The sequence below is a fragment of the Triticum aestivum genome, chromosome 1D (genome assembly GCF_018294505.1).
Source record: "Triticum aestivum cultivar Chinese Spring chromosome 1D, IWGSC CS RefSeq v2.1, whole genome shotgun sequence".
Classification (NCBI taxonomy): Eukaryota; Viridiplantae; Streptophyta; class Magnoliopsida; order Poales; family Poaceae; genus Triticum; species Triticum aestivum.
The window spans coordinates 372,278,070-372,287,529 of NC_057796.1; positions in this window are offsets into that span (position 1 = coordinate 372,278,070).

The following is a 9,460-nucleotide window of genomic DNA, read 5'->3' on the forward strand; positions in this document are numbered from 1 at the left end:
TTGCAAAAGTGAGATCTGATAAAGATGATAAGATAATATTTTTGGTATTTTTTGTTGTATAGATTGGAAAAGTAAAGATTGCAAAATAAACGGCGACAGAAATTGGCAAGTTGACGGGAAACTAATATGATGTAAAATAGACCCGGGGGGCATAGGTTTCACTAGTGGCTTCTCTCAAGATAGCATATTTTACGGTGGGTGAACAAATTACTGTCGAGCAATTGATAGAAAAGCGCATAGTTATGAGAATATCTAGGCATGATCATAAACATAGGCATCACGTCCGTGTCAAGTAGACCGAAAAGATTCTGCATCTACTACTATTACTCCACACATCAACCGCTATCCAGCATGCATCTAGCGTATTAAGTTCATACGAACAGAGTAACGCATTAGGCAAGATGACATGATGTAGAGGGATAAACTCAAGCAATATGATATAAACCCCATCTTTTTATCCTCGATGGCAACAATACAATACGTGCCTTGCTGCCCCCACTGTCACTGGGAAAGGACACCGCAAGATTGAACCCAAAGCTAAGCACTTCTCCCATTGCAAGAAAGATCAATCTAGTAGGCCAAACTAAACCGATAATTCAAAGAGACTTGCAAAGATATCAAATCATGCATATAAGAATTCAGAGAAGAATCAAATATTGTTCATAGACAATCTTGATCATAAATCCACAATTCATCGGATCTTGACAAACACACTGCAAAAAGAATTACATCGAATAGATCTCCAAGAAGATCAAGGAGAACTTTGCATTGAGATCCAAAGAGAGAGAAGAAGCCATCTAGCTAATAACTATGGACCCGAAGGTCGGAGGTAAACTACTCACACATCATCGGAGAGGCTATGGTGTTGATGTAGAATCCCTCCGTGATCGAATCCCCCTCCGGCAGATCGCTGAAAAAGGCCCCAAGATGGGATCTCACGGGAACAGAAGGTTGCGGCGGTGGAAAAGTGGTTTCGTGGCTCCCCTCGATGTTTTCAGGGTATAAGAGTATATATAGGCGAAAGACGTAGGTTGGTGGAGCTACGAGGGGCCCACGAGGGTGGGGGCGCCCTCCAACCTCGTGGCCGCCTCGTTGCTTCCTTGACGTCCACTCCAAGTCTCCTGGATTGCGTTTGTTCCAAAAAAGATCCTCGCGAAGGTTTCGTTCCGTTTGGATTCCGTTTGATATTCCTTTTCTGCGAAACACTAAAATAGGCAAAAAAACAGCAACTGGCACTGGGCCTCTGGTTAATAGGTTAGTCCCAAAAAAAATATAAAATAGCATCTTAAAGCCCATTAAACATCCAAAACAAATAATATAATAGCATGGAACAATCAAAAATTATGGATACGTTGGAGACGTATCAGCATCCCCAAGCTTAATTCCTGCTCGTCCTCGAGTAGGTAAATGATAAAAACAGAATTTTTGATGTGGAATGCTACCTAACATAATTTTCAATGTAATCTTCTTTATTGTGGCAAGAATGTTCAGATCCGAAAGATTCAAGACAAAATTTTAATATTGACATAAAAATAATAAAACTTCAAGCATACTAATAAAGTAATCATGTCTTCTCAAGATAACATGGCCAAAGAAAGCTATCCCTACAAAATCATATAGTCTGGCTATGCTCTATCTTCATCACACAAAATATTAAATCATGCACAACCCCAATGACAAGCCAAGCAGTTCTCAAACTTTTTCGATCTTCATGCAATACATGAGCGTGAGCCATGGACATAGCACTATAGGTGGAATAGAATGGTGGTTGTGGAGAAGACAAAAAGGAGAACATAGTCTCACATCAACTAGGCGTATCAACGGGCTATGGAGATGCCCATCAATAGATATCAATGTGAGCAAGTAGGGATTGCCATGCAACGGATGCACTAGAGCTATAAGTGTATGAAAGCTCAACAAAAGAAACTAAGTGGGTGTGCATCCAACTTGCTTGCTCACGAAGACCTAGGGAATTTTGAGGAAGCCCATCATTGGAATATACAAGCCAAGTTCTATAATGAAAAATTCCCACTAGTATATGAAAGTGACAAAATAGGAGACTCTTTATCATGAAGATCATGGTGCTACTTTGAAGCACAAGTGTGGTAAAAGGATAGTAGCATTGCCCCTTCTCTCTTTTTCTCTCATTTTTTTATTTGGGCCTTTCTCCCTTTTTTTATGGCCTCTTTTTTTCGTCCGGAGTCTCATCCCGACTTGTGGGGGTATCATAGTCTCCATCATCCTTTCCTCACTGGGACAATGCTCTAAAAAGGAAGATCATCACACTTTTATTTACTTACAACTCAAGAATTACATCTCGATACTTAGAACAAAATATGACTCTATGTGAATGCCTCCAGCGGTGTACCGAGATGTGCAATGAATCAAGAGTGACATGTATGAAAGAATTATTAAGGTGGCTTTGCGACAAATACGATGTCAACTACATGATCATGCAAAGCAATATGACAATGATGGAGCGTGTCCTAATAAACGGAATGGTGGAAACTTGGATGGCAATATATCTCGGAATGGCTATGGAAATGCCATAATAGGTAGGTATGGTGGCTGTTTTGAGGAAGGTAAATGATGGTTTTTTTTATACCGGCGAAAGTTGTGCGGTGCTAGAGAGGCTAGCAATGGTGGAAGGGTGAGAGTGCGTATAATCCATGGACTCAACATTAGTCATAAAGAACTCACATACTTATTGCAAAAATCTATTAGTTATCAAAACAAAGTACTACGCGCATGCTCCTAGGGGGATAGATTGGTAGGAAAAGACCATCGCTCGTCCCCAACCGCCACTCATAAGGAAGACAATCGATAAATAAATCATGCTTCGACTTCATCACATAACGGTTCACCATACGTGCATGCTACGGGAATCACAAACTTTAACACAAGTATCTCTCAAATTACAACTACTCAACTAGCATAACTCTAATATCACCATCTTCATATCTCCAAACAATTATCAAGAATCAAACTTCTCATAGTATTCAATGCACTTTATATGAAAGTTCTTATTATACCCATCCTGGATGCCTATCATATTAGGACTAATTTTATAGCCAAAGCAAATTACCATGCAGTTCTAAAAGACTCTCAAAATAATATAAGTGAAGCATGAGAGATCAATAATTTCTATAAAATAAAACCACCACCGTGCTCTAAAAAGATATAAGTGAAGCACTAGAGCAAAATTATCTAGCTCAAAAGATATAAGTGAAGCACATAGATTATTCTAATAAATTCCGATTCATGTGTGTCTCTCCAAACGGTGTGTACAGCAAGGATGATTGTGGTAAACTAAAAAGCAAAGACTGAAATCATAAAAGAAGCTCCAAGCAAAACACATACCATGTGGTGAATAAAAATATAGCCTCAAGTAAAGTTACCGATAGACGAAGGCGAAAGAGGGGATGCCTTCCGGGACATCCCCAAGCTTAGGCTTTTGTTTGTCCTTGAATTTTACCTTGGTGTGCCTTGGGCATCCCCAATCTTAGGCTTTTGTTTTTCCTTGAATTTTACCTTGGTGTGCCTTGGGCATCCCCAAGCTTAGGCTCTTGCCACTCCTTGTTCCAAAATTCATCAAATCTTTACCCAAAAACTTGAAAACTTCACAACACAAAACTTAAACAGAAAATCTCATGAGCTCCGTTAGTATAAGAAAATAAACCACCACTTTAAGGTACTGTAATGAACTCATTCTTTATTTATATTGGTGTTAAACCTACTGTATTCCAACTTCTCTATGGTTCATACCCCCCCGATACTAGCCATAGATTCATCAAAATAAGCAAACAACACACGAAAAACAGAATCTGTCAAAAACAGAACAGTCTGTAGCAATCTGGATCAAATAAATACTTCTCGAACTCCAAAAATTCTTAAATAAATTGGTGGACGTGAGGAATTTGTCTATTAATCATCTTAAAAAAGAATCAACCTAAAATCACTCTCCTGTAAAAAATGGCAGCTAATCTCGTGAGCGCTAAAGTTTCTGTTTTTTACAGCAAGATCGCAAAGGCTTCCCCCAAGTCATCCCAATGGTTCTACTTGGCACAAACACTTATTAAAACATAAAACCACATCTAAAAAGAGTCTAGATGAATTATTTATTACTAAACAGAAACAAAAATAAAATTGGGTTGCCTCCCAACAAGCGCTATCGTTTAACGCCCCTAGCTAGGCATAAAAGCAAGAATAGATCTAGGTATTGTCATCTTTGGTATTGGGGAAGAAAAGAGAAAAATTCTTATCTATAGCATTTATCTTTCTATTTTGAGAGAGCATGTGGCCATTAATGGTGGAAGAAAGATTAAGCACGCTACAGAAATTTGCATCTAAGCTAGCTTTCACCTCTTTGATAATTTCATTTTGATAAAAGCACAAAAGGGAGGTGGATTCAACCTTCTCGCTCATGGGGTGCCCAAATATAGTTTTCATCTTTTCATAGGTATCTATGGCATCCCCCTCGAGAAAACCTTCTTCAAAAATAGAATCTAAAACTTGCTTGAAACAAAAGGGTAAGCCAACATAAAAGCTTTTTAAGTATATCTCAATTTGATATTGGGGCACATAGCTAGCTCGGATCCTTAATAACCTATCCCAAGCATCTTTCAAAGACTCATCAAGTAAATAACGAAATATTCCGGGATCATCCTCATCAAAATTATTCAAACTTTCATTGATAACCCCGGTAGGTCTTTCCATAGCACAATTATTTGTGAGCTTAGAAAGGACAGAGGGACTATCCAAAGTATTAAAACCCAGGGGAAAACCCCTAGCCCTTTTTGATTCGGCCATGGCGAAAGAAAGGAAAACAGAAAAGAGGCAAATAAAATGGCAAAGGTGAAGTGGGGGAGAGGAAAACGAGAGGCAAATGGCAAATAATGTAATGCGAGGGATAAGAGTTTGTGATGGGTACTTGGTATGTCTTGACTTGAGCATAGATCTCCCCGGCAACGGTGACATAAATCCTTCTTCCTACCTCTTGAGCATGCGTTGGTTTTCCCTTGAAGTGGAAAGGGTGATGCAGCAAAGTAGCGTAAGTATTTCCCTTAGTTTTTGAGAACCAGGGTATCAATCCAGTAGGAGACTACACGCAAGTCACCTAGTACATGCATAAACAAATAAGAACCTTGCAACCAACGCGATAAAGGGGTTGTCAATCCCTTCACGGCCACTTGCAAAAGTGAGATCTGATAAAGATGATAAGATAATATTTTTGGTATTTTTTGTTGTATAGATTGGAAAAGTAAAGATTGCAAAATAAACGGCGATAGAAATTGGCAAGTTGACGGGAAACTAATATGATGTAAAATAGACCCGGGGGGCATAGGTTTCACTAGTGGCTTCTCTCAAGATAGCATATTTTACGGTGGGTGAACAAATTACTGTCGAGCAATTGATAGAAAAGCGCATAGTTATGAGAATATCTAGGTATGATCATAAACATAGGCATCACGTCCGTGTCAAGTAGACCGAAAAGATTCTGCATCTACTACTATTACTCCACACATCGACCGCTATCCAGCATGCATCTAGCGTATTAAGTTCATACGAACAGAGTAACGTATTAGGCAAGATGACATGATGTAGAGGGATAAACTCAAGCAATATGATATAAACCCCATCTTTTTATCCTCGATGGCAACAATACAATACGTGCCTTGCTGCCCCCACTGTCACTGGGAAAGGACACCGCAAGATTGAACCCAAAGCTAAGCACTTCTCCCATTGCAAGAAAGATCAATCTAGTAGGCCAAACTAAACCGATAATTCAAAGAGACTTGCAAAGATATCAAATCATGCATATAAGAATTCAGAGAAGAATCAAATATTGTTCATAGATAATCTTGATCATAAATCCACAATTCATCGGATCTCGACAAACACACTGCAAAAAGAATTACATTGAATAGATCTCCAAGAAGATCAAGGAGAACTTTGCATTGAGATCCAAAGAGAGAGAAGAAGCCATCTAGCTAATAACTATGGACCCGAAGGTCGGAGGTAAACTACTCACACATCATCGGAGAGGCTATGGTGTTGATGTAGAATCCCTCCGTGATCGAATCCCCCTCCGGCAGATCGCCGAAAAAGGCCCCAAGATGGGATCTCACGGGTACAGAAGGTTGCTGCGGTGGAAAAGTGGTTTCGTGGCTCCCCTCGATGTTTTCAAGGTATAAGAGTATATATAGGTGAAAGAAGTAGGTCGATGGAGCTACGAGGGGCCCACGAGGGTGATGGCGCGCCTACCCCCTGGGCGCGCCCTCCTACCTCGTGGCCGCCTTGTTGCTTCCTTGACGTCCACTCCAAGTCTCCTGGATTGCGTTTATTCCAAAAAAGATCCTCGCGAAGGTTTCGTTCTGTTTGGATTCCGTTTGATATTCCTTTTCTGCGAAACACTGAAATAGGCAAAAAAACAGCAACTGGCACTGGGCCTCCGATTAATAGGTTAGTCCCAAAAATAATATAAAATAGCATATTAAAGCCCATTAAACATCCAAAACAGATAATATAATAGCATGGAACAATCAAAACTTATAGATACGTTGGAGATGTATCAAACGCTGTCAAGTTTGCAACCGAGGAACCGCCCGTAGGCAAAGAGCACCGCACGCTGGGGCGGTATATTAGCGACGTCCTCGAAGGATCCCGCATTGTAGAGGGCCAGTGCTCGAAGGACATTATTTTTGAATGAATGTATCCTTGCTGTCCGAACTTTGTATTATGAAACAAGTCTTATGTATAATATGCTGCTTATTTTACCTCACATTCTTCTCCTCCTGTGCGGCCGTTTACGGTATCTGAGAGTTGGCCAGTCGTCGGCTTCAGTCCCCACGTAGGTAGTACGGGGGTGTTCGGAATAGCACCTGAACACACTTGACCCATCGATTTGGTCCTTGAAGGAGGTGTTAGTGCGGCGAACCAGGCAATCAGACTATGTGGCTTTATCGCTCTCACTTAGCCATATGAGTTTGACAATGAGATTTTAGGCGCAGCCCCTGGTATTATTCGGTTATCCGAATCTTGGGTGCTGTGGACGCCTGACCGGGTGAAGACTGGTCCCTCGCGTAATGCGGAAAAAATCGCAAGAGATTTGTAATTGGTATCCGAATAGCTGACCAGCTCTCGCCGCACCATGACAGTCAGTTTTCGGCTTTCTATACTGAGGTGTTTGTCCTGATGAACCAGAAACACAATCGCAGTAGTTCTCCCTTTACTGCCTTAGCCGAACGAGCGGAACGTAAGGCAGTAACCATAGGAGCTGGGCAACCCAACTATTGACCAAAGAAATGATTCGGAGCCGATGCATATAGTGCTATATTCGTGACGCCGCATTGTACTATAAAAGTGTTCAGACTTATTTTATTTTCAAGAGATGTACGTGGCCGAACAGAGCCCCTGGCGATTTAAGTCAAGCCGAGGTGTACATAGCAATCGGACAAAGAAGAAGGAATACAAATTAAGAAATAAGCCAGTACCAAATAGGTTGGGCGAGAAACTGTTTCCATTATAGTCTGATTGATACGTCAAAACGTATTTTTACAAATAATGCGATAAGCATCGAGGCTATTTTAAATGCCGAGCACAAGGGAAAGCTATGTACGGGTCCTAAAGAAGGAAACAATGATCTTTAAGGATCCTTTAGATACTCTGCCACATGTCTACGCTGCTCTTCTCCTTGGTGTATTATCCTTCGAAAGGATCAACGATCGGGTTTTCATGATGGGCCCAAAAAGGGCCTTTAGTACCGTCGAAAGGTGATGTGGGTTGTAAGGAACCTGGAAAAATAAAAATAAGAGAAAGGAAATATGAGGGTTCAGATAGGGTCGAGCCGTGTTCTGGACTTTATCTTTACTATGCCTCCATCTTTGCCCATGGTATCTTTAGCGCGTAATGATGTACGCGTGGTACATATGCCGCAATTCGGTTGGGACCGAGACAGAGGCCGAATTGCTAGTCGACCTCCTGACGAGTTGGACTGTCGTGCTGTGGGGTGGCCCGGACTCGTTTGATAGTGTTCGGGGGCTTGACTGCCGATGTAGTATTTGGTATGATAAGGCTGTATATGGTTTTCGGCTTGTGCAAGCTTGTGCCCGTCCCGCCAGGTCTGATGGCCGTCCCTGTGCGTTGGGGCACGCCCCCTCGATCCATAGATTGATCTTGTCAGACCGGCTCTATTATCCAGGTCCTGTCGTAGGTCATAAGTGTATCCTGTAGCCACCGTTTCTCTGCCTCTACGGCGAGGTGGTGCGGGCTGGTGTTAGGCTTGAGTTGCCGCTCTGTCCCGGCCGCGTGGTGGTCGGTCAGGTCTGTCAGCAGTGTCACGCGGTGGCAGTATGGGCTCCAGGGCCTCATCGTCAAATTGGGGTAGCAGCTTGCGCTTCGGGTAGCTCTTTGTTGGGAGTTCAAGGCTGTATTCTTCCGCTGCTAGGACTTTAGTACATCTGTCATTGAGCGTATCTTGCTCGGATTGGAGTTGTCGCTGCTTCTTTTTGAGGCTTCTCGCAGTTGCGATTAACGGGCGCTTAAAGCGTTCTTGTTCAAGGGGTTCCTCTGGCACGATGAAATATTCGTCGCTGAGGTTCACGTCATCTTCATAGAGTGGTAGATAGTTGCTATCCTCCGAGTCCTTGTTCCCTGCTTGCTCGTCAGGGTCAACTTGCCCGTCCTCCCGATCATCCTGTTCGGATGCTGGTTCGATGGGGGCTTCTTGCTCTTCGGCGTTCTCCGAAGTATTATTTCCCCCGGTGCCGGTATTGCTATCTTTTCCGCGACGCGATTTAGAGCGGCGCCGCTGACGTCGACGCTTTGGTGGTATCTCAGGAGGTTCGTCCTCGACTGGGTCCTTCCCATCATCGCCGTTGCCTTCTTTAGGTGTGTCCACCATGTACACATCGAATGAGGAAGTGGCCGTCCAGCGTCCGGTGAACGGCGGGATTTGGGCATGCTCATTCCGGCATCGTCGTCCATACCGTCGATGTCTTCGGAGGCGTAATCGAGCATGTCGGTTAAATCTTCGACAGTGGCTATGAAGTGGGTGGTGGGTGGGACGAAAAATTCCCCGCTCTCAGCCCCAGTCCTGGTTGGGCGTAGTTCGGAGACGATTCCTTGGTAATGGCGAGGGATCGCATGAAGTCCAGAGCCTCATTTAGGAGTGAGTTTTGGACAGAGGAGCGAGAGTCCGTCGGGCTGGCCGGGGTGAGAGCCGCCTAGCCGCGCCCGCTCGACATGGACCTCAAAAGTTCGGACTCAGTGTCCGGCGGAGTGTCCGGTGCTTCAATGACAAGGGGGGTTCAGTTCATCTTCGGGCTAGCCAATGACGTCGTCCCCTCCGTATCTCTGGTAGCAAGTTCCATAATCGCAGAGAGTCTGGCGGGCTCTAGACTCCCGTCTTCGGACCTGACAGCCTGCACTAGATCTAAGGCCAGAGCGGTGATCGGGGCCG